We start from the raw sequence: 23,821 nt of genomic DNA on the forward strand, positions 1-23,821 counted from the left end.
AAACTAATAGTCACCTCATGCAATTCATTATAATACTTGAAGCTATAAGACGTTTGTCATATTAACTCAGTACTCTGAGCCAATAAAAATATTACCTGAAAACAAGTGCATAATTTCTATGCAGCTGATAGACAGATGTTATTGCTCATCTGGTGGAAGCAAAATGAGTTGGACTAGTTCAAAGAACTGGAATCAGAATACAAAGTAATGTCAGTTTTAAGAGTCTGTGCGGGAGGCCTCAGTCATAGTCCACATTAATTTTCCTGTCTGTGCAAGTAAAACACATTTTCGTTCATCAGTGTTAAAGGGCTTATCCTGACATTGTGTGTAGCTATTCCATTATGGCAACCACCTAAACAGGGTGTGTCAACATGATGTTTTTGGGAGTAGGTGGGTGATGTGTAGAGAGCCCAGCCATAGGCCATCACTAGTATTCAAACCCAGGACCTTCCACACTGCAGCACAGGCCCCTGCCTCTAGAGGGCAGGAATAGCTCAGTGCACTGGTGCCTGTAGTTATCTATCAGTGGATGAGACACTAGAGGGGGATGTGCAGCCAGCTTTGGGAGTGTTGTATAAGCAAATGAGGTACTTTGAATGAAAACATTAATCGGGTATGGAAAATTGCCCTGGGTCCAGACTGCAAAGGGTGCAGTGTGTTCAGATATTTTGCAATACTGGATGAACACAAAAGCCAAGTGAAGACGCTCTTGTAAGTCTGTGACTGGGGGGAAGAAGACAAGGTAAGGAGGTTATTCAAGGCTGAGATTTTTCAAAGGAGCCTGAGGGATTTAGGTGCCCAACTTAAAAGACCTTTGGGTGCCGAACAGTCTTAAGGTCCCTGGAAAATTGCAGCTTACATGGTAGTTTTCATACATTATCCTGAAGAAACAGCACATAAGGCTGTTCTGAGCATGATACTCAAGATCTAAGGCCATTAGGATCCTGTTACCATTCCTTCCCAATTATCTTGCCCACAATGGTACAAAATAATGGGTGAAATTCACCCTTGTGCAAGGGGCCAATGCACAGGCGATGCAGTACCTCAAAATTGGACTTAATAAGCCATACACTAGGCCTATGCACAGGGTTGGTTTTCACCCAACATCAGTTGTAATAGGATTGGGAGATAATGTCATCTTCATCTAAAGAACAAGACGGAAAGTTAAAATTCCAGGGTCCCTGTCTCTGCTGGGCAAAGCACTTAAACTCCCTTTGCCTACGTTAACCCATCTACAAAATAGAGGAGAGGTGTATGTGCATTTTAATGAACTTATGTTTGTAAAAGGTGTTTCAGATCTTCAGGCGGAAGGAATGTAAAATATTACTACCAGAAAACTTGAAGCATTTTCTATTAAGATGATGCAGAGATCTTAAAAGAAAGCAGTAGTAGAATCCCTTACATCTGTATTCTTGGCATAGGAGAAGTTATTCTTTTGATGCAAAAGACTGACTAGGGACAGTGATGACAGACCTGGCCCTGGGAACTCATATGGAAAGCTATTGTGAGTTTTGGAGACAAATTACTAACCATGTCTTTAGTGGAAAAACAGGAGTTAAAGAGAGGCTAGGCCTTCCACAGCTTGTCTAGAGTGTACACCTGGAGAGAGGCTGACAATCAGGCTCTGTGCTAAAAGATAGTTACAAAGGAAGCAGATCCGTGTTTGGAAGCAAAAAAAGGGTAGCACAAAGACTAAACTGAAGTCCTGTTTAAACATTCAAAATAGGGTTTAAGTGGTTCCTTAAGTGGGTAGATTTTGTAATAGCTCTCTTCATGGGGAGAACTTCATCTTAAAGATGAGTAAGATAAAGGGTCAATGTTATATAAGAATTGAGCAATATCCCTTTAAACAGTTTGGCGCATTCTTGTGGGCCTCTGCCTTCTGTAGCAGAAACCACCAGAACCTAACTGACAAGCAGTGTATATATGTAACTAGGCCTGGCGTGTCTGAATATTTTTAGTAAATATTTTTTTTAAAATCCAGCTGTGTTTGTGTGGTTTACTCAAAGCCTTAATACTGTGTATGGAATACACAACAAATAGTTGAATACCCACCTAAAAATAGGGCCATAATCATGTTCTTGGTTACATTTAGAGCTGGGTGAATAATGAAAAATCCATTCACAAACCCTGCATATAATTTTTTAAAGGAAATTCATTTAATAACGTATGGTACATAATGAATATTAACCCAGCCAATGGCTTAGATGCATTCAACTCCAATGCTGCAGAATCAGTGGCTGATGGAAAGAGGTGCTTGTCATGTCTGGATCTCAGTAAAGGATTTGATACTGCATTTCAGGAAACCATTTTTGTAAAGAGGCTGCTCAGTGTAGTAAAAATAAATCAACTCTCCTGACTGCAGGCTGGGAACTAACTTTATATAGCTGCATCCCAACAGAATAGGGGAAAACTCCCACTTACTAAAGGGGGGCAGGGATAGCCCAGTGGTTTGAGCATTGGCCTGCTAAACCCAGGGTTGTGAGTTCAATCCTTAAGGAGGCCACTTAGGGTTCTGGGGCAAAAATTTGTCCTGCTAGTGAAGGCAGAGGGGTTGGACTCAATGACCTTTCAAGGTCTCTTCCAGTTCTAGGAGATTGGTATATCTCCAATTATTCTTCTTTCTAAACTGGAAGTAATGCTCCAGTCTATAATATTCTGAGTAACCCTTTGATGAGCACTTTAGTATCTTCATTAAAAATAATTAAAATCAGAACTGATACAAAAACTCAACTGGACTGAAAACTAGCTTAAACAAAATGAAAATCACCTCTGGCTGGAGGCCCAGCAAAAGTATGATGCAACTCTAAAGTCCTCTCTGAATTTCAGTCAAAGACCTTACTGAAAGGGTAATTACAAGCATTCATGTATCCAACTGAGGGAATGTCTCTCTAGTGAGGTACCTGGGGGATTGATTGATATTTTTGTGGTTATATTTAACATCTTCATTAACAATCTGGAAGAAGGAATACATGTCTAAAATTTGCAGAGGATGGAAAAACTGGTAGGAGTAGTAACCACCAATAAGAACAGAATATAGTGCAAAGAAACGTAGGCCAGATGATCAGCTGGTGTAACGCCATTGAAGTTTATGGGGCTGTCCTGATTTACACCAGCTGAGGATCTAGCCATAAGATTGTGTATTGTTTGGTGTTAAGCCTCTGATTTTATTTGACTGTAAAGTGCCACGTGCACTTCTGTGGAGATGCTTAAATAATAAATAGCAATTGTAATAGACTCGAAAGATGAGCAGAAAATAACAAAATGAAATTCGCTTTGGATAAATGCAAGTGAATATATCTGGGAGAAATCATCCTTGATGTACAGTTTCTCAAGGAAAGTAATGATCTCCCATCACTTGGGAATTTTAAAACTAGACCGAACAACACATTACAAAATGTGCTGAGTCTTGCACTGGCAGGGAGCTGGACTAGATGACCCAATAGGACTTTTTTCATCTTTGGCTTCTATGTTTCTCTGGTTGGGTGTATGTATCCAAATCAGGCAGACGTGGTGAGGACAGAGATCTAACTTCACATACCAGAGCAAATAATAATGATTATTATTTATATTCCAGTAGTGCTTAGAGGTCCCAGCAAAGTTTGGGGCCACCTTATGCTAGGCACTGTGAATATGGTTACGCTGCAGTTAAAAACCCACTGCTGGCCCACACCAGCTAACTCAGGCTCACAGGGGTTTGGGCTAAGGGGCTGTTCAGTTATAGTGTAGATGTTTGGCCCCAGGCTGAGCCCAGGTTCTAGAACCCTGCAAGGTGGGAGAATTTCAGAGCTTGGGCTGCAGCCAGAGCCCCAAGGTCTACCCTGCAATTAAATGGGTCTTTAGCCTGAGACAGCTGGCACAGGTCATCCACGGGTGTTTAATTGAAACATAGACAACCGTCTCTTATCTCCATCAAAGTGTCAGTTTCTGATGCCCCCTAAGCTCAGCAGCTCAGCCCCCTACGGGGTCCATTGCAGTGTCTGTATTATGTGGTTTAAAATAAAAATTCACTCCGGTCCTACCTGTGGTGGTTGTTCCTTCAATTTCCTGAGCTATTTAATTCCCCCTTAATTTATTTTTTTCCAGGAGATCTTCCAATCCCCTCAGACTTCCCCACCTCCTTTCCCACAGAGCTCTTCTCTCCCTCCCAGACTATGTCTACACTGTGGGTGAGAACTACAAGGTGCTGAGCACCTCCTTGCAGGTACAGGGCATCCTCAACTCTCAGCGAAGTCAATGGAAATCAAGAGTGCACAGCATCTCCCACTAAGTGCTCAGAACCTCATAGGATCCAGTCCTACTGGTGCTTAACTGCAGTGATCAAACACAGCTCTTCCATCCACTGAAGCTGGAAAGGTTTGTCCTGCACGCGTGGACAGGCTTAGAGTCCAGGATGTCTTGTGGTAAACATTGCTGGATTCCCAAAGTCAACAGTAATTTTGCCTGAGTGAGGACTGCATCAAAGCCAATAAAACCTTAGGATTAGGCCCACCAGGGCTGGCTTTAGGGCAATTCAGCCAAAGACAGAGGTGGGACTTTGGCGGCAGCTCTTTCGAATCATGTCCCACTGTGCCTAAAGCCGGCCCTGAGGCCCATGGTCAGTTAATATTGTCATCGGAGGCTGGGATTTTCAAAAATACCTAAGGATATTATCACCCAAATTCCATTGAAAGCCAATGAGAAATGAGTGCCTAGTTCCTTGGGTGCTATTGAAAAATCACAGCCTAAATCATCATCAGAGAGAACTCCATTGAGAGATGGATGAGGAGTTCTCATTCCTTCTAGCAGAGAGTCCAAACATACACACTAGCCAATCACTTGCAAAGTGAATCTGGCCTGATCTAAAAGGGAACTTTCTTTTTAGTGTCTTTAAAATGATTCAGAAACCTGAAGCAGTATTGATTTCAACTGCAACGCTTGGAACAAGAAGAGACATGAGGTCAATGATGCTTGAAGAAACTGATTGGGACCAGACTATTAGCATATTTCAAGGTTGAGGTGAAGAGAGCTTTTGTTTACCTAGTGTTCCTGGGTCATGGAATATCTTTTGCAACATATATCACAGTGGCACGGGACAAATGATAATGGAAGAGGTCTCTTTAGACTATGTAATCAGAACTGATGACTGCTCCCAGCAGAAGGAAAATCACAGATTGCCAGACAGGGTGAACGGTTTAATAAGCTCCAAGGCAATGGGATGTATGTGCAAAGAACAGGTATATAGACAGGAGAAAATTGGAACTGGCAATTACAACATTGTGGTCAAAGGGCAAATAAAGATGTCAAGTGACAAGAAAATGACTTGCAAATGTGGATGTCAAGAAACCGTAGTCTTCAGCTGGGCTGGTTCAGTTTGCTGATGTAATAGGTGGACTAGATAAATGGAGTCACATGCTCAGCTCATGTACATTGATGTACTCCCATTTGGAATTTTGAAACTAGGAATGTTGTCTCATTTCTAAATGTTGATTAATTGGCCTGATTGTGCAACATTTTTTGATTTTTTCCAATCACTTTCCTGCAGAAAATCTTGATTTCACATAAACTGCATTTCCTTAGAGGTTTTTAAGGCTCAGCTTGACAAAGCCCTGGCTGGGATGATTTAGCTGGTGTTGGTTGTGCTTTGAGCAGGAGGTTGGACAACATGACCTCCTGAGATCTCTTCCAACCCTAAACTTCTATGATTCTAGTGGTCCAGGCATGGGTTTGTTCTTATTTTATTTCTCAATGAGGGCTAGATGGGGTGCTCTCCTTAAACCCCTAGCAACAAGCAGTGCACACGTGAACCACCCCAGGAGCAGTCCAGGAAAGGAAATGTGATTCTCTGAATCACAGGTATATCTCTGGTTCCCCACCCCTCTTTTCACCAAGTGGGAAAGCAACCTACAGTTGGCCTATTCTGGTAGCAGACTATCCCCTCTGCACCAGCTCAACTTTTCAGGCTGAAGCAAGAGGTGGGGCAAGCACCGGCTCTAAACCTGCTCACCCACCTGTATGGAGCCTGCTCTCCCCACTCACACATAGGTCATGCATAAGAATAATGGGACAAGTTTTGCTTCCTTTCTCCCCTAGGGGGGGTACATTGGGGAGAGAATCTTGCTTGGAATTACATTACTTGGGAGTCTCATCACTTGGGATGTGATAGCAGTAGAGGACAGGTCATATCTTATTGACAAACTCTGATTTAAATGTAATTTCACTGATTTATTTGGGAGAAGGGCAGCTTATTATACACCTGATGGCAAGTTGTCAGGTACCCATGTTTAGCAGCTCCTGGACTGCTAAAGCAGTACATCATCCTGACAAAGTCGTTAGTCTGTCATTAATGCCAAGAATCAAGTCAAAGTATTTAAGATTTGAGTGAGGTCTGAGTAAATAACTCACTGCAGATACTTTATTTGCCAAATTTAGCATTTTTTTTCCTGCTTGCTGAATGTCAGCTTGTACTTCATAAACAAATCTGTTTATTGTATGAATTTATTTACTAATTTGTTGGAGGTTCTTTTCTTCATGAATAGAGTGCAGGTCTTGCGATGAGTGTTCAGTACTCAGGACTGGAAACGCAAACAGGGCTTGCTAATTGCAATTGGTTATGTAAGTTATGCAGGTCGTGCGTTGATCAAGAGGTAAATAAATAAGGCCATGATTTTCATACCTTGAAAATCAGGCACCTTTTCCCACCCCCGAAATCAAGCCCGTTAAATGTATTTCAAGTTGGGCTGCCATTAAGTAAGGCTCTCAGAATCTCCAGCCCTCTCTGAACATGTTGGCCATAGATCTATATCAAAGGTAACTCCTTCTTCCCAGTGCTAATTATCCTTCTGTGTCTGTCTTCTAGATTTTTATATTTCTTGGACAGGGGCTATCTTTATATCTGTGACTTCATCATTGCTAAGCACATTGATGGAACTTAACAAATAAATAAGAATAATTAAATAAAGTGAATGCAGTTAAACAGTTCCCTTCATTTTTTGCCAGTAGGTAAGTGATTTACCGGTCCCAATAATAGTCACTATTATAAGTATGGGGCTAGGTCAGCACCCTGCACTCTGCCCCCAGTAAGGGACAACGCATCCTTGCACTGCCCAATTTGCTAAGGTGAGACAGAAATGTGCTCCAGAGTCACAATTTGGTCCTAGTGTCCTCCTTGGTCCAAAGTGGAGGTAAACTGTGCCAGGCTGCTTCTTGGTACGGTCATGGTGGGTGGAGGATAACACCAGGACAGTCCTCATATTGTAACCTGTAACCTGGGTGGAGTGCACATGGGAATGAGGAACCCACTTCCTCTCCTGAGTGGGCATGTAGGATGTGTTATGACTGAGCCCATTGGGAATATGTACCAAGAACCAATGGCTGCAAGGTGAAGCCAGACAAATGCAAATTGGAAATTAGGAACAAATTTTTAACAGTGAGGTTGATTAACCTTGTGTTGACTAACCTACAATGGCTAGCATCTATATCTATATATAGATATAATAATATGTATTATCTGCACTCTCTCTCTCTCTCTCTCTCTATATATATATATATATATAAAATTAGAGTGCAGTAAGCACCAATAATATTACTCTCAAATATCATAAGAGTGATATAATCTAAACTGGCCAACTAAGTATCCCATAACACCTTGCATTTACTGAAGTAAGCATTTGGCACAAGCAGATAGGAAACTTGTCAAAATCAAGATACATTTGTTCTCTGTCTTAATACAAGCTAGGGAAGTACCTTCACGGATCAGTACCAGGAATGCTAGTATCCAAAACAAAGATAAAGACTGAACAGAACAAGTTAGAGAACTGGAATGCACTGCTGGGTTGGATTTTAATGAATTGTCAAGAAATATGTAACTTGTAAAGTTATATAAATAATACCAGCTAAAATGTGTAAGTTGCAGAGCACAACTTCTGTGTAAGGTGACTGTAACATCGCTGCATGGGACTGGTATTGCATAGAACATTTTTCAAGTACCATATTAATAAACCTGACCGACATGTTCTTTGGAGTATATTTCATAACAAAACAAGTGCGGCCAAGCAATTGACTGTATAATTTATCAACAATTGGAACAAACTACCAAGGGAAGTGATGTTTTCAGATCAAGACTGGATGCCTTTCTGGAAGATATCCTCTAGCCTAACACAAGTAATTGGGTTCTGTACAGGGATAACTGGATGAAAATTAATGACCTACGTTATACAGGAGATCAGATGGAGGAGGTCAGATGATCTATGGGTTCCTTCTGGCCTTAAACTCTATGAATATGTGTTCAAACAGTGTAAGTCTGCTTACTGGTAAAATGTAAAATACATCTGTTATCTGTGCCTATAGCTAATCCCATGTGGATCATTCTGTTCTCCTATTAGAGGGGTGTAATTTATGAGTTTGAGAGGAGCGCAGCCCTTGTACAAAATGCTGAGCATCCTCAACTCCAAAGGGACATTCAGTGATATTGAGGGTCTGTCGACATTGCAAATGGGGGATTGAATGACTCCTTGTGTGGCTGTATTCTAGTTAGCTTGCTAAAAAATAGAAGGGAGGATGCTGTAGCGTGGATTTCAGCATTGGTTTCACAAGGGAGCATATATCAGGGGGGTCGGACAGGCTTGTGCATCCTGTGCTGAAGGCTATTCTGCAGCATCCTCACTTTTATTTTTAGCTAGAGCAGTGGGTCTCAACCTTTCCAGACTACTGTACCCCTTTCAGGAGTCTGATTTATTTTGCGTACCCCTAATTTTCACCTCCCTTAAAAACTACTTGCTTACAAAATCAGGCATAGAAATACAAAATGTCACTGAAAAATGGCTGACTTTCCCATTTTTATCATACACATAAAATAAATCAACTGGAATATATAATATTGCACCTACATTTCAGCGTATAGTATATAGAGCAGCATAAACACGTTGTCTGTATGAAATTTTAGTTTGTACTGACTTCGCTAGTGCTTTTTATGTAGCCTGTTGTAAAACTAGGCAGCTATATAGATGAGATGATGTATGCCCTGGAAGACCTCACCGTACCCCCAGGGGTACATGAACCACAGATTGAGAACCACTGAGCTACAGTACAGTTAGCATGGGCAGGTCTAACCGAGCTGCCATTCACACTCTCAGCTGCAGTGTAGACATATCCTTAGATTCCAGAGTCCCTACGAATTTTGAAACTGAGATTTGGGCTCTTAAGTAATTTAGACACTCTCAAAAATGTACCCCTAGAGCCGTATTCTAGAGAAGAAGAAGCAGAGTAGCATTGTACTGTTTATCTAAATGGGACTAATGGACAGGTTTGTCTAACTTGGTATTTATGACACACCCATGACTTTGGTATTTGAGCACTGAGAGAGGCATGCACCCTATAGAGCTCATTAAGTGCTTGAGTCAAAGCATCTTTCCATTGAATGCAGCAAGCTTTGGATCAGGTCCTAACTCAGTCTTTCAAAGAGCTGCCAATAGTCCCCACTTTGTAGTCAATTGCCAAAAGTCTCATTTATTTCAATGGGGGTGGGGCCAGACCCATAGTGTCGTGGAGTGGGTACCATCAAATAGTTGAAATGGCTCACAAGCTCCAAATTTAAATTGCCCCAAAGGGTGGGAAATAAAAAAGACCATATTTCAAAAGCCTGGGAAAAGAGTGGGCTACCTCTGATAGACAGGCAGCCTTCCAGGAGATGAAAAACCAGATCACACTGAAACCAGAGCCACCGTGTTAAATATTAAAACTTCCCTAATATTCAGTTGTTATCTGAAGACCCGGCAGTTCTGTAATCACTGATATTTAAGGGGAAATTAAAAAGCCTTTGTACGTTTTGTACTCAATGTTCTGCATTGTAACTGTTCAGAAGAGTGCCTTTTAATCAGTATTAAATGCTGTCAACACACCATCTATGTGAAATCAGGTAGAAAACAACATTGCTGCTGCTTTCCCACTGTGGAGGTCATACAATTAAAGGAGTTACCGATATTAGGGAAAACGATAAGGGCAGTTAGGCTCTGGAACAGACTTCCAAGGGAGGTTGTGGAATCCTTATCACTTAAAGATTTTTTTAGAAACCAGTTGGACAAACACCTACGAGGGATGGTCTAGGCTTGCTTGGCCCTGCCTCAGCACAGGGGGATGGACTCGACTTCTCGAGATCCCTTACAGCCCTACATTTCTGTGATTCTACAATATTAACATACACACTGGAAATAGAAAATGAAATTAACACTGGCTTCTTGGCTGGGGATAGCCACTGCCATGGCATGCAGCAGTTTATCCATGGCTTCCTTCTAAGCTGCATCTTCCCTGCAAGAATAATAATGACATCATGTGCCTAAAATCATACAGCAAAGCTGGGAATGGAGCCCAGGCATCCTGACTCCCAGGTGGTGGCTACGCTGCAGTTAGACACGTGCAGCTGAACCGGCCCAGCCCACTGTGGCTTGGGCTAAGGGGCTGTTTAATAGCAGTTTAGACATTTGGTCTCGGGCTGCAACCTGAGCTCTGGGACCCTCCCACCTCACTATGGCTACATTAGCGCTTCAAAGCGCTGCTGCGGCAGCGCTCCCGCAGCAGCGCTTTGAAGCGCTAAGTGTAGTCAAAGCGCCAGCGCTGGGAGAAAGCTCTCCCAGCGCTGTCCATACTCCACCTCCCTGTGGGGAATAACGGACAGCGCTGGGAGCCGCGCTCCCAGCGCTGGGGCTTTGACTACACTGGCGCTTTGTAGCGCCGCAATTTGCAGCGCTGCAGAGGGTGTTTTTTCACACCCTGCTGCAGCGCTGCAAATTTGCAAGTGTAGCCATACCCAGGGTCCTATAGCCCACGCTCCAGCCCGAGCCAAAATGACTACATAGCAATTAAACAGCCCCTTAGCCTGAGCCCCACAAGCCTTAGTCAGCTGGTCTGGCCCAGCTGCAGGTGTCTAACTGAAGTGTAGAAATAACCCACAGTCTCTTGGTCTAATTGCTAGACTCTACGTCCTTTTTTTTATGCTTCATATATTTGTCCTTTTAGATTCCTAAATGTGCAAACGGAATGTGGTTCTCATTATTTTCTGCCAGAGCTTTACCTTTGGAGAAATCGTTTTGTTTTTTCCCTGCACAACGATTGCTGAGAAAATCAATGATGCTTAGAAGGTGCCCAATCCCTTCTCTGTGTTCGAAATTTAAAAGTACAACATTGCTTTTAATCAATATCTGTTTTCCTTTCAAAACATATTTCAAACCTGATTTCAGGGCTGTCGGCTTTTGTACTGCTAAAGGATCTTGGTGCTGTCCACATACCATATGTTGTAGTTTATGGTGTTTCTTTGTTGTGTCTTTGGCTGTAATCCTTTATTATTAAATGCCCTGTTTGGATGATTTAAAGAAGGACTTTAACAATGGAGAAAACTTGGAAGAAAAAGTTTGTATTCATATAAAAAGCTATTTATTTTGGTTTTAATATTGTGCATTCCCTTTTCTAGTATAGTGATTGCTTGGTAGTGACTTTGAGACTTTAATTATAGACCTCCCCTGCTTTACTCATTACTTTCCAAAACTAGCTCTTTAAGGGTCAACCTTTCCAACATGGTTCTCAGCCAAGAGAGGATTTTTTTGTGACAGTTTAAGTAAAATCCCCTCAGCCATTCTTTAGCTACCAAAGAATGAACAGATAGACCTTTCCTCCAGCATTTAAAGACATGACCACCAAGTCTTGCACTAAGATGCAAAAAACAAAAACAAACAGACAAAAGCCCCTCCAAACTTTGTATGGCCATATTGTAGTTCTTTTGGAGTAGTCCTCTTGGTGGGTCTTTAGGAGTGGGAAATAAAGTAATTAATATATGAGCTATTGAAAAATCATGTCTAAGCAACCTTTGATGGCATTGGCTAAAATGTTACTGCATTCATTTCCCCAATCGAACATGAGACTTCAGGGTCATAGATAGTAAACAGCTTGAGCCAATCCTATGGAGGGCTTTGAATAGCAGGAGAGAGACCTTAAGCTGGAATTTGTTGATGACTGGGAGCCAGTGCAGAGAATGGGGCTTTGAGGTGAGCAGGGGTGGCTCCAGGCACCAGCGCTCCAAGTGCGTGCCTGGGGGTGGGGCGGCAAGCCACAGAGGGCGCTCTGCCGGTCGCCATGAGGGTGGCAGTCAAGCTGCCTTCAGCGGCATGCCTGAGGGAGGTCCGCCAGTCCCGCGGTTTTGGCGGCAATTTGGCGGTGGGTACACCGAAGGCGCAGGACTGCGGGACCTCCCGCAGGCATGCCTCTGAATCCACGTTACCAGTAGACCTTTTGCAGGCGTGCTGCTGAAAGCTGCCTGACTGCCGTGCTTGGGGTGGCAAAATACATAGAGCCGCCCCTGGAGGTGATATGTGCATGGAGATATGTGCTGATTAACAGATGGAGTGCTGTATTTTCTATCAGTTGGAGCATTTTGGGGATGTGTGTGAAGTTTCAGGCTTCATTCCTATGTACAATGAGTTGAAACCCTTACGTCTGGAAGTCACAGATATATGGATCACCATGGTCAGGTCTGATAGGATGGGGTGCAATCTCCTGTCTCTTCCCAGATGGAAGTGTTTATTGCTGCTATCTCTATTTGGTCATCCAATGTTACTGAGGGTCTGTGGGACCCAGGCTTGTGGATTCAATGTTTTCAAGTTTGTGCTTGAGCTTCCATGCTGCATTCTAAACCTGGGTTTACAATTGCTGGATCCGGGTCTCTCAGCCACGCTAATGCATCCTTACTGCACTATGCAAACCTTCTGATCTGGGTCTGCAGCTTGACCCGCAACCGCACTACAAAAGGACGGTTGGACCCACAGCAGGACTTAGGCTCTTACTCACCCCCACTAGCAAAGTCCTACGACCCTGGTCCTGAGGCTTGCTGACCTGAATCAGACTGATCAATGTGTGAACAAAAAGCCACAGATAAACATAACTCTTATGCCTACTTTTAGAACTTGTTGGCTGCTCCTCTCTCATTTTGCCTATTGTAACTCTCATGTCTACACCAGCGAGCTTAGAGCAGCACTACCATCCCGATGCAGTTGTGCCACTATAAGATCGCTCATGTCGTTGCTCTCTGCCGATGGGAGAGACATAATTAAACCACCTCCAACGAGCGGCGGTACCTATGTTGGTGAGAGAGCGTCTCCCACTGACAGAGCGCAGTCCACACTGGTCCTTCTGTGGGTGAAACTGATGTCGCTCAGAGGGGTGGGTTTTCTTCACATCCCTGAGTGACATAAGTTATATCGACAAAAGTGCTATTGTAGACATAGCCAAACTCTTCTCCAACCTCCTCTTCCACTATAAAACTCAGATCCTCAAGAGCAGGTGAGCTAAATTAGCATCAAGCAAAGGATTCTTATTCCTATTTGAGTTTAATGACCTGAGTTTAAGGACAAAACTCCCACTGATTTCAATGACAGCAGAAATGGGCCCAAGAGTCAGGTTTTTCCATGTGGTCAGTGTTAGCCTAACTCTGCTCCCATTACAGTCGAGGAGACTTTCACCCTTGACATCAAAGGGAGCACAATAAGACCAATGAGAGCTTTTGAAGGTCCCATGTTCCTCTCCTAGTGATGGCATCATAGGACTTCCCTTCTCCATTACATCCCTTCACTCCCTCCCATTCTCCTCTCACATTAACTTCAAACTCTTCTGTGGTTACATTCCCCCTTCCGACCCTTTGTCTGTTTAGGTCTTTGGGGGCAGTCCCTTACTACGTGCACACAGTACCCAGCACAATGGGGCACCAGTCTCATTTGGAACTACTAACATACAAAAAATAACAAGAAGAAAAAAAGGCAAAGAGAGAAGAAGGGAAAGGAAACATCACAAAAATAAATAAAAATATTATTGAATATTTATTTGGACTTACCGCCTTAGAGAGGTTTTTTTAAAATCATTGTATTCACTAAAGTTTAAATTACTGAAATATACCTAGAGATATAGCTTGGTTTGGGTTTTATTTTAAACTGTCTTTTCCCTTGTAGTAAGAGATACAATTGAGTAGCTAACTGCAAGATACAGTATGTGAGATTCATGGGAGAATAGTGAATAATGAATTATAGATGATAATCTCAGAGATGACCCAATGCCTATGATTTCTTCCATTATTTCTCATTACAGAGATGGATTTCTCTCAAAGAGAATCTATCGTGTAAATTATTAAGGGATGCGAAAATAGAAATCCTTTTTTTTTTTTTCAAAATTCAAGAAGCAAGCATTTAACAGCGCCGTTTGGCCAGTCTCCAGAGTCCCTGTAAATCATGTGGAATGATTGAAATTTTCCCTGTGTTTTGTATAAAGCATTATTATTTCAGTTCCTCTGCTTCAGGAATAAAGGGTATCCGTCCTCATTCCTGATTTCTTTGTGGGTAAGGATGAATGATGGCTTTAGACCCTCTGAAAAATCGGAATCTAGTTTCACAGACCTTACTCACATCAGTCATGTGACAAAAGCCAATGGGTTAACTCATATTAATAAGACTCCGGGCAGGGCCGGCTCCAGACCCCAGCGCGGCAAGCACGCGCGTGGGGCGGCCCTTTCCCGGGGGGGGGCGGCAGGCTGGGCCGGCGGACCTGCCGCAGTCACGCCTGCGGGAGGTCCACCGGAGCCCCGGGACGACCGAACCTGCCGCAGGCATGACTGCGGAGGGGGCGCTCGTCCCGCGGCTCCAGTGGACCTCCCGCAGGCATGACTGCGGACGGTTCGCTGGTCCCGCGGCTCGGCTCGACCTCCCGCAGGCATGCCTGCGGCAGCTCAAGCAGAGCCGCCGGACCTGCGAACCGTCTGCAGCTGCGGGAGGTCCAGCCGAACCGCGCGACCAGCGGACCCTCCGCAGTCATGCCCGCGGGAGGTCCGCTGCTCCCGCGGCTCCGGGGCGCCTCCCACGCATGACTGCTTGGGGCGGCCAAAAAGGTAGAGCCGCCCCTGACTCCGGAGCTCCAATTCAGAAAGGTACTTAAGCATCAGCCTAACTTGATGACTGGCCTGGACTGACAACAGTGGGTGGATCATTCAATTATTGCCCTGTTCTCTTCATTCCTTCTAAAGCACCTGGCATTGGCCACTGTCAGAAGACAGGATACTGGGCTAGATGAACCCTTGGTCTGACCCAGTATGGCAGAGTGCTGGGAGCTAACCAGGTGGGCCAGCACTCTGATCTCTCTGATACTATTCAGTTCCCCGGAGAAGGTTGATTGGAAATAAGCAGCTAATTAGCTGATGAGGCTGGAGGGCTGATGAACAAATCAGCTAAGGATATAAAAGAAGAGAGAGAGGGGAAGGAACTGAGGGAAGGGACCTAGGCTAGCTGAACTAAGGATGCTTGGAGATTTCAAGGAAGGGAGATCTCTGTTCCTATCTGGCCCTGCAGGAAAGGGCCAGAAACATGGTAAATGCTTTATTGTAAAAGGCTGTGTTGGTGATGGGAATATAAATACGTTCACATGAAGTTGTCCCCTACTGACAGAGTCTGCGAGGTTTCTGGGCATCAGAGGATGGGGATGGAGCGTGCTTTGTTACACGCAGTACAGCCATTTTTATGTTCTTAACTTCAAGTAGCCGAGTAAGCCCACGGGCCTTGAATCTTACTATTTGTGCTCAGCAATTTGGAGGTTCCTGGCATCCTTAAAAGTGATAGGTTTGCTTTAGTTTCCTCAAATGAAATGGATTGATTCCAAGTAAAGATCCAGAAAAGTTACAAGGATGGTAAATATTCAAAGGCCCCAATCATGATGCAAGTAAATTTAATGTTAATTAGTTAACAACAAAATCACAGATGATTGTCTGAGATGAAATCAAGGGCCCAATACTGTAGGGGCAGTAAAGAATGGAGGGCTAAAGGTGGGGCTCTGACTTGCACAAGTAGTTCCCTTGAAGCCATTTACTACTAGGATAACAATTTCTTTGCAGTCAATCAATTAAACGTGTGTATGTGTTGCAGGATTGGGCCTCCGGTCTGGAGTCTTTATATATGTAGAAATAAGAACAATAAAGGAAAGATTGGTGAAAGAAGTCTTCTTTATTCATTCAGTTTCTTCCCATTCATCACAGACCTTCAGCGCTGCTGGGTTCCCTTGAAACTCGACTGTCCTTATGCATAAGGGGTTAACTTACTTGTGATAGTCTGTAGTATTTCCTTCTTCAAGTCACAGGACTATGGGGTGAGGAAGCTGCAATGACACTTAACATGTCTCTTTTGTATTAGGGTTGTGGGGTTTTTTTAACCTGGAGGATTGATGTGGCAGTTCAGATGTTTATTATATATAACCCCCCCCTCCCTGCCACACCCCAGACTCCAATCACACTCCTCAATAAACACAATGTCCCATTTAGGAACAATTCTATACTAGCACATCCCATCAGTCCACCACAGGATCCTGCCTTTAATGGGGTTCTGGATCTAATATGTCGACAGATCTGATCTCTTTTATTTTTTTCTCTCCTGTTTCTATTTCCCTCTCAACAGTGAGAAAGGGCCTGATTCTGATCTCCTTACTCATGCAGAACAGTACTTTACTCCTTGAGAAATCTCACTGAAGTCAATCAGACTTCTCCTGGAGTGCCGCTGTACGATATGATTCTGGCCCCTACATGCCATTGCCCTCCTCCTCACTGCCCGTGTGTAGTGGTTGGGGAGAAGCAGCTCAGTGGAGGTTGTTCTCCCCCTCAACCTGCTACCCACAAAGTGGGTAACTTATGCAAGGGCATAAGGGGACATCTTATGGGCCTTTACAGGCATGTAAGGAAGCTCACTATTGAACCTTAAGTCATAAAGTTTAGGACCACAATTCACTCCTTGCTTCCTTTGTGCTCCCAGGGTGTAGCCATTTATTGATGGCCTAATCCAGCTATAAATTACTACCTCTCCTTGCTGGCTCATCAGCAGCGGACAGTGGAACCAGGGCTCTGTCCGTTCACTTCCCACCTGCTCCATGGAGGGACCCCGTGGGCCTGTAGCCCCACACAGTCCTGAGTACCCTGAGCCAACATCCAAGTACACTGGAAGAGGAGTTCTTATTGTGCCTTGCTTACCTGCATGGGTCAAGTCGCAGTCTAATATATCGATGTAGTTGGCTTATACTGCAGCAGGGACATGTGAAAGCCAAATGTGTAGAAAGATCCGAACCTGTTGTTGTTGTGTACATAGGATTTTCACTCTGTGGTTAGTGCACAGCCTAAATGTGTCTCCTTCTGTTCAACAAGATTCTGGAGCACCTCTATTTCAGAGGTCAGGTTGACTTTGTCTATTGATTCAAATGAATCTTCTCCTGGACATGTTCTTTTCCTCCCTGGACATTAGTTTTATGATTGGTGTTTAGTGAAATGTCACCAGAACCAGCACTCTGATATATAAAAGGCGATGCCATCAGCAAAGAATGTTTTTTTTAAAGGCAGCTTGGTCTCATCACTTGTTGAAAAACAGTCGGATGTTGTTGCTTTGCTTTGGTGACATGTTAACAGAGGAGCTCTGAAAAGAAAAGGGAATAAGAGAGGAAAAAAGAGGAAAAGATTTCTGATACAACAGTGGAAGCAGCGATAGTTTTAATTGTTCTTTGACAGGGCAAAACCCGCATAACAACAGAGGCATCTCCTACAAGCTGTGTTTGCAGCAAAGAGCATTGACATGATTTGTGAAGTTTTAAAAGCTTGGAGCAGCACTGAGGTACCTAAAACCAAATGGGGAATTAGGACACAGGAGAGGAGGAACCTTCAGAAACTGAGTTCTTCTTTTCAAGCAAATCTCCTTAGTAATTAAGGAGACAGATGCAGACAACCGAGGGTGGTCCTCAATGATGTGTTAGATTGTTGTCGGACCCATATGCAAGGGAAGGGAAAGGAAGGGTGAGGAATGTCCCTGTATTGGGCCCTTAATCTGGCACCAGCTGACGGGGGAATGTAGGTTTCTATGCCCTGCTAGTTACTCTGTGGGCACTAGCTGCCTGGAAGAGGGAAGAGGCAGGGCGAGTGAGAGTAGGCCATAGCTCCCTTTGCCTGGAGGAGAGTGAATGCTGAACCCTTTCTGAGGCTGGCGGAGACACCATTCTGGCCTATACTCCCTCCAGCCCCGACAAGTGAGGGAGCCAGAATTCCTTCGGTGGATCCCAGCTGCAGCCCAGCTCTGTCGCATCTCTCTGCCTTACTCCCCACACATGGAGAACCCACTTGGCATTACATGCTCCATGTACACTCCTGAATAAGGGATGTGCTTGACAGGGAGGAATGCTGGGGCATACCTTATTGGTTATGAGTATCAGTGGTAAATACAAAATCACCAAGTGCTGCTAACCCACTTACATGATTTTGCTGGAGCAGATGGTGCAGCTAAATGATAGCCCCAATCATTTCTCTCTAGCAAGACCCAGAGAAAGATGATGATAGGCAGCTATTTCTCTTTCTCAAGATCTCTCATGCGCAGAGCCCCTTCCATTCAATACTGCCATGAAATTGCTTGGAGAGATTGTGTCATGGGCTCTGCAGCCAACAATATATTGATGACACCTTGCTTTCTATTTCCTCATCAACAGAATTTTATAATGCTACAGGGACTGGCCAGTGCTTGTCTCTGCTCCTTTCTCTCATTTGCCATGTGGATATTTCGATCACCACCAAGTTCTTCATATGTGCAGCTAAGTAACTGTTACAATTTTGTATTCATGTATTGCTGTGCCTTCAAATTTCTGGGAGTGTACTGCCAGCAGGGGCAGCCATTTTGCATTGAGTTTAGAGGCAGCATGCTACACAGGAGGCGCACACACTGTGCTCTCGTCTGTGATCTGGAACTTTGCAGTTCTTTTGTTTTCCTTAAGCTAAAAGAAAAGTAGTTCAAAATGAACACATACATTTGTTCTCTGTGCACAGAAAATATAACAGCTGTTTCTGTAGTGAATACCTACGGCCAAATTTAGAGGTGATTTGTAAGGTCACATATTCTTGTGTAAAGGTACAAAATAGTAAAATGGTGTAAGGGTGTTAAACTGAACTAGAATGGGGTAAAATAGGAAAAGCCACTAGCAAAAGGCAGGAAAAAGGTTTAGATTAGAGTAGTCTACCTTCTTAAACCAACACCTTCTTCTGATCCTGTGATGGGTAAATTGTACCAGCCTACGCTCTCAAATTCACTTGATGTGCAATTGCATATTAGTTAATCAGTTTTGGAGGGCTGTTATTAATAAGATCACTAACCAGCTAGGATAACAGCTGACTTCTCTTTAGATAGTGTTACACTATTTATTTCTCCACAGTTATCAGCAAGTGGTTATATATCTGATTCACTATCCTGCATCTCAGCTTTTGGTCTGAATAAGCCTGAATGGAGTGCTGACAACTCTAATAGCATAATGCAAGCTGGGTGAGAATGCTTTAACTTTTGGAAAGGTTATTGATGCTATGCTAACAGAAATCAGTCAATCAGAGAAAATGTGCCCCTCTAGTGTTTGAGATGGCATGTTTCAGCCAGTGTGCTTGTAGAAATATCCTGATTTCAGATGCATCCCTTTGTTAATGCAGTGGTTCTCAAACTTTTGTATTGGTGACCCCTTTCACATAGCAAGCCTCTGAGTGTGATACCCTCTCCCCTTATAAATTAAAAATACTTTTTAATATATTTAACACCATTATAAATGCTGGAGGCAAGAGGGGTTTGGGGTGGAGGCTGACAGCTCGCGACCCTCCATGTAATAACCTCATGACCCCCTGAGGGGTCCCAACCCCCAGTTTGAGAACCCCCTGTGTTAATATGCTGTGAAAAAGGACTGGAATTTGGGCAGTCACTGTTTTGGAAAGAAGATAAAGGAGGATTTGAAAGGAATTTCAAGAATGTCATAAAACTGGGTGTCCCATCCCTGACATTTCTATTTGAATATCTTTGTGTTTAGTGGGGGGGATTGATGTCTTATTAATTTTCTTGGGGACACAGGAAGGAGAAAGGTTAAAAGCAAAATATAAAGTTTGAACAACAAGCGAAAAGAGATGCTAAGTTGATCCCTAGTGTCAATCCCAGGGCACCTGTATTTGGCCATGTGTCTCATCTGCAAACTGCGCCAAAGCATCAGTTGCCAAAATTCAAATTGAAAACCCAAGGCTCAAATTATTTATTCAGCTGAAGCTCCCCAATCATCATTATTTAAACATTCCAAGTGAAATCTTGAGAAAGGTGGCCCGGGATGAATTAGGAACACAACTCCGGCTCTTTCTTAATGGAAATTGTGTGTCAAATTCTGTGTGCAGAGGTCTAGAGCATTATTAAGTCCTCTGGGTCCACTTCTTTTCCTTTATTTTATTTTTTATAATAGAAAGCAATTGGACTTGCACTCCGTTCCACAACCCTTTTGCAATCTGATATGCTTTTCAGTCATGCCCACATGAGAGTCTGAAAACTCTGAATCATATAAAATAGAAATCTGTTTCTCCCAAAGGTATCCTTGTCATGGACTAGCCCCGGCTGGAGTAAGAAGAAAAACACAGGCAGGGGATTGTTGTAGTTCCTGACATGTCTATTAATGTACTGAAAACAACCTTTCCATACCAATCCTATGGGTTGAACCTGAAGGAAGCAATTTCCAAGTTGTGAAGAATATTCTTCTGTCACATGTTTCACTGATTCTCCAATGAATAGAAAACTTTACTTTAGTCATTGTTTCTAAAAGTTGTGTCCCTGGGTTTTAAAGTTATTTGTATCACACCGATATCTTAGAAGTTTGAGTTCTGGATTGAAATTTACTTACACTGTAAATCTTCAGGGCTTAACTTCCGCAAGACTATATTTCATCTTGGCAAGGAAGGGCAAATGCAAGAGATACATTCTGTATTCGGTAGTAGTGGTCCTCAAACATTGTAGTAATGCTGGTTTAGGCTGTACTGCTATGTTTTGTAGGGTGGCATATAGAGTCTTGGGGAAAATAAAGAACTTTCACCCACTTCTGACACCTGTGGGAACTCAAAACACCATACTATCAGGCGATGAAATGTTCATCTGAGAATTGAACTAGAAGTATCAACCTAACACAAAGAAAAGCTGTTTGCATGCTACAACTTGACATGAACAGAATCCAAGCTTTGCTAGTATTAATAATGAAAACAATATAATCATGGTATTCCCAATGGAAATCTGGGTCTCAATGTACTTGGTGCTGTAGATATGTATAGTCAGAAGTAGTCCGTTCCTTAGAGAGCTTGTAATCTACATATACACAGCGTGTCTATTTATTTCTATTTTACAAACGAGGAATTGAGGCAGAGAAAGAAAGTGAGAGACGCTCTAATCCAGTGGTTTGCACAGTCACCTGAGCAGGTGCACACCTGGGTGCCAGTTCTCGGACTTATCAATATTTAATTACATATATAAAGAAGTGTAACGGCTTCAATAGGAGAGACTGAGTTCCCCACCCCAGAATCCCCTACAGGCTAGTGGTTAGGGGACTCCCCTGGGAAGGAGAGAGCCTAGATTCAAGTCCTTGTCCCAAATTAGATCCAGTGGGGATTTGAAGATGGATTTCAGGAACCCCAGCTGAGTGCTGTGACTATTAGGTTTATTGGGACACCACCACCTCGGTGGTTTTTTTTGAGAGGTGAGGGAGAGAAAGGGCTTGCATGGCTTAGACGCTACGAGAAAGTTCATAGTTGTGACTCCTGAGAGGAGGGAGGCATCTAACTCCCTGAGCCATGCCCCTCCCCTTGGCTTTTCCTATTGGCTAGCTTAGGTGGTGCCCTGCTCAGTTTGCAGGCTTCTGAGAATCGCAGTCTCAGGCACCCAGCTCTCCCCGTGCATTGCATAAGGAGCCTGGCTGCCTCATACAGTGCTAAGGATTCCACCACATGGCAGGGTGTCTAAAGTTAGGTGGTGCAACATGTAAGTCCCTCTGTGGATCTAGTCTTTAGGCCTGGCAATGCTGAGCAAAGCAACCCCTCAATGCCTTTTTAAAAATCTGAACCTAAGTGACTGCCCAAGGTCAGACAAGGGCACTGGCTTCAAATTCAGATCTTCGGAGCCCCAATCCAGTGCCTCAATTGCAAAACCAGTTTTGCAAGCAGTTAGCACATAATGGTATCTGTGGATCAGTTTAGCATGGAATTGAGGGTCAACCACTTCTTTTGCTTTGCCAATATGGCTGTGAAGATCCATGGGTGAGGTGGGGATGGCAACTGGGTGGATTAAGGAGCAATGAGTAGGTAGGTTCCTACTGGGTGGTGGCAGGGTGGTAGAGATGTGTTCAGGGCAAAGCTAGCAGGGTCTAGAGTAAGGGGACCACAGCTCAAAGCAGATGGGGAGCTCCCTCTGCACCTTGGCTGGTGCCATGAAGAGTACGGGGAGAGTTCCTTCTCCTGGCAGAGTCAGTTTTTATTCCTGGAGTGAGGGCTCAGAAGTAGCATAGAGGTATCAGGCCTTTCCACAGTGAATTTAACAAGAGAGGTTCTTGCAAAACTCCCTGTTCAGTTGCCCCATTTTCCGGACTCAGGAGATCCTGCATAGATTAACGTTTTGAGAAGTATCTGAACTGGAACTGAAATCCAAATCTTTTAAGCTTTTCCCATCATTGGTGTTTTGGATGATTACCACAGAGCATTTAAGTCATTTGTACTATATAAATAAGGGTGGTATTATGATCTTATATCATTTTGCTTATGAGGTTTCAATATAATTCACATTACCATACAGTAGCTGCAAGCCATTAATAGAAATAATGGCTTTCTGTACTGTGACATGCATGAAATTGTGTTAGAACACCATATTACATCTGCTTTGCACACAGAATAAGTAATTACCACTGTGCTGGAACTTGCTACTCCAGCTACTAAATGTTTCCCATTTGTTATATCCTTGTATCGCTTCACTGGAAACTAGACAACTAGAGTTTCACTCAAAATTTTCAGTAAAATTTTTCAGTTTTCAAAGATCAGAAACCAAAACAAAGATTTTTTACAAAACTCAAAAATTTTAGTGATTTTTTTGTATTGTTTTTCTCAAAAAAAAGAGAACATTTTGAACTAATTACATTTCCTCATTTTTTTTAAAGACCACTTTTACTCCAACAACAACAACAACAACAAAAGCGGATTGAAAATTCAAATTAGCAATATTGGAAAGCAAAGGAGAACGGCAGCAGCATCCTGCCCGGGAATTCAGTAAAAGGTAATTTCCAAGTGGACTCAGCCTTAAATGGCTGAAATTAAACTCTCATGATGTAACCTTCCTATTGCATTCTGTGTGCAATGGATAAGTGTGATTCCCTCTACCATGTTATGATTTTTTCCTGTTTAGTTTACAATATAGCAATGATTCAGGAGCGCTATCACAAAAGTCAGGTAGTTGATGATGATGCAACATGGGACTTGGCTTACCTGCTAGGATTATGGGCATATGGACCCAATGAATTCCCTGCCATCCCAGGGGCATCTGGCATTGGTGCAGCTCGGTGTCTCCTGTTCCCTGCCTGTGAGGGACTCCTGGGACTAAATTACTTTAGCTTAACTGAAGTCATTGGGCTCAACATAGGGGTAATTGAGTGAAATTTAATTGCCTGTGATATACGTGAGGTTAGATTAGATGATGTAATCATCCCTTCTGGCCTTAAACTCCATGAAACTATGAAATAAAGCACCCTGCACTACAAAGCATTCTAAGCACAACATAAAACAAATAATTTAATACACCTCTGAAATACGGTAGATACAGATAGTGTTTCCAAGCCCATAGCCAAAACACCCAACAGCTTAGAGCAGTAAATGGTGTTGGACACCACCAACCTGGCATAGGGAGAACACTTTATGGGAAGCAGGAAGTTGCATCTTGGAGCATTGGGTCCTTCCCCAGCATCTTGGCTGCTGCAGCATAACTTAGCC

This window comes from Mauremys mutica, chromosome 5 (assembly GCF_020497125.1).
Source record: "Mauremys mutica isolate MM-2020 ecotype Southern chromosome 5, ASM2049712v1, whole genome shotgun sequence".
Taxonomy (NCBI): domain Eukaryota; kingdom Metazoa; phylum Chordata; order Testudines; family Geoemydidae; genus Mauremys; species Mauremys mutica.